Below are 2,707 nucleotides of genomic sequence, written 5' to 3' on the forward strand. Positions count from 1 at the left end.
TGTCTCTGCAGTCCCATACCTAGTAATTGTCCTGGAAACCACCCCCTCTTCCTTCTGTACACAGCAGACTTCTGGGAATCTGCCTGGTTTCTCCTTCTCTCTCGATAATAAGTCCATCCCAGCCATTTCAACTCCTTCCTAAGTCTCCCAGAGCGGTCCTCCTCTGCCCTGTCTTCACCTGGTTTACAAGTAAGGTCCTTCCTGGCCCTTCTGTTTTTCTCAAACCCATTTTCCAACTGGCAAACAGGATAGGATTTTTTTTGCTTGTTGTTTGTTTGACCGCTTATTTGTTTTTTGTTGTTGTTTAGACAGTCTTACTATAACAGCACTAGCGGGCCTAGAACTCACAGAGATCCTCCTGTCTTCACCGGTAGAGTGCTGAAATTAAAGGTGTGTGTCACCACACCCAGCAACTGTGCTCTTTTAAATGAATGAAATCATGTCATTCCTCTGCTCAAAAGCCTTCAGCGGCTTCCCACCATGCTTGGAAATTATTGAAGGTTCCTCTGTGAGTGCTACCAAGACCCTGGATGATCTTGTCCATGTCTGACTTCCTTCCTTGTTCTTAGCGCCAGCCGAACTATTGAGATCTTCCTCACAAGATTCTTTCTTTGGGGGGGGGGGTCACTGTTACAGACTCCCTCTGTCTACTGGGTCTTGGCTTCCCTCACTTACAGTCATCTCTAGAGATCTGATTTAAATGTTTCTGCTCTGGGAATAATCCTAAGGTATCCAGCATGAAGTCCTAGCTAGCTACACACATAAAATATGTATACTGTTCTCTGAAACACACTCTGAAAATAGAACCAGTTAACTGGCCACATGCCTGCTTGAGATGGCTCTCCTTCCCTGAACTGTAAGCCAGGTAGGAGCAGAGCCTGGGGCTGTCTCATCACACCTGTGTGCAGCACTGTTTGCTCGGAATCAGAACAAACATTCTGATTCCCTCACAACTGTATTTCAGTCTCACCACAGGCCATGCGTAGGGTACATCGTTTTACTAAACTCACTTTGCGTAGCTTGAATCCAAAGCACTGAGGCCAGATATTGTCCACAGTCACGCAGGTAGCAGAGAGAGGGCCCAGCCTAGCCTCACCATTCGTATGGTAATCTAGCTACCGAGGAAAGAGGGACCCTGGATTAGTGAACCTGGAATACTTAGAGTAGAAGTGACCAGAGGCACTAGGCATGAGTCTGCAGCCCATGGGCGTGTCCTGTTCCACTCAACACAGTCTGTCAACAGTGTTCCTAAGCAAGTCTACATCCCCACAGCTCTGCCTAACAGCACCTACCTTAGAAAAGTATTGCTTAAGAACATACCCTAAGATGTGGCTAAATTCAGCAATGTTTCCCTTTGTATTCTCTGCCCTCTCAACCCAGCTTCTACCTCACCCATGTCTTCCAACGTGAGGACATGCAATAAATCAACAACACTGAGTGGAATATACAGAGATAACCATATCTTCCACACACCGTGCCAGTCACCAGCTCAAGATAGGTTATGCTCTTACAATTGATCCTGGAATTCTTCTCAACAAACTCATCTCTATATTTTGGAGACCGGGTTTCACTCCATCCTACGCTAGCCTAGAACTCACTGTGTAGCCCACGCCGCCCTCAGAGTCATAGCAGTCTCCTGGCTAGGCCTTCTGCAGGCTCACAGGACAGGTATGCACTCATCACAGTTTTTGAAGGTGTTTCCTACGGTTGCTAAGACAAAAAGCAAGTGCAACCCCAAAATCAATGTGAAATAGAAAGGCAAAGTGGCAGGGCCCAACATTTGAGAAGTTGTACAGTGCCCAACAGGTAGGTGTGCCCATCCCATTGGTAAGTATGACTATTCAGGAAAGAAATACAAATGCTTTATCTTTCAGTTTATAGCTTTGAATGGTCTCTGACTTATTAGCTTAATAATAGTTATGGAATTGCTTGGCCAGAGCTACTGTATCAATGTGTGGTATATGCATACATATGTGTGTTCTTATGTGTGGACATATGTATCTATGTGCATTTGTGTGGAGGCTGGTAATTTTTTTGAGACAAGGTTTGCCTATTAATCTTGGATTCATCTATTTGGCTACACTAGCTAGCCATCAAACCCCAGGAAACTCGCCCCTATTACCTCTGTCTCTACCTCCACAGCACTGGGATTAAGGCCACGCACCACCATATCTGGCTTTTGTGTGTGTTCTGGGGATTCAAATTCAGGCTTCCTGGCTTTCCTGGTTAGGAGTTTTCTACTGAGCCACCTGTCAAGACCCCAGAAATATAAGGAAAGAAAGAGAGGGAGAAAGAAAAGATAGAGGGGAGAGAGGGAGAGGAAGGAAGGAAGGAAGGAAGGAAGGAAGGAAGGAAGGAAGGAAGGAAGGAAGGAAAGAAAGAAAGAAAGAAAGAAAGAAAGAAAGAAAGAAAGAAAGAAAGAAAGAAAGAAAGAAAGAAAGAAAGAAGAGAAAGGGAAGGGAAGGGAAAGGAAGGGAAGGAAGAGAAGAGAAGAGAAGAGAAGAGAAGAGAAGAGAAGAGAAGAGAAGAGAAGAGAAGAGAAGAGAAGAGAAGAGAAGAGAAGAGAAGAGAAGAGAAGAGAAGAGAAGAGAAGAGAAGAGAAGAGAAGAAACTACTAAGTCTTTGAGCCTCTCTTGGCAATAGGCTCCCAGCAAAAAGTGTGTATCCAGCTTGTGCCCGCATGAATGGCTGACAGCACCAGGCTCAC

At 45.3% G+C, this 2,707-nt stretch overlaps 1 protein-coding gene across 3 annotated transcripts in view; it reads left to right on the forward strand.

Annotated features, from left to right (window-relative positions):
- Nxpe4 (neurexophilin and PC-esterase domain family, member 4) overlaps positions 1–2,707 on the forward strand; it is a 238,022-nt gene that overhangs the window by 92,307 nt on the left and 143,008 nt on the right. The gene's annotated exons all lie outside the window — the stretch shown is intronic.

This window comes from Mus musculus, chromosome 9 (genome assembly GCF_000001635.26).
Source record: "Mus musculus strain C57BL/6J chromosome 9, GRCm38.p6 C57BL/6J".
NCBI classification, from domain to species: Eukaryota; Metazoa; Chordata; class Mammalia; order Rodentia; family Muridae; genus Mus; species Mus musculus.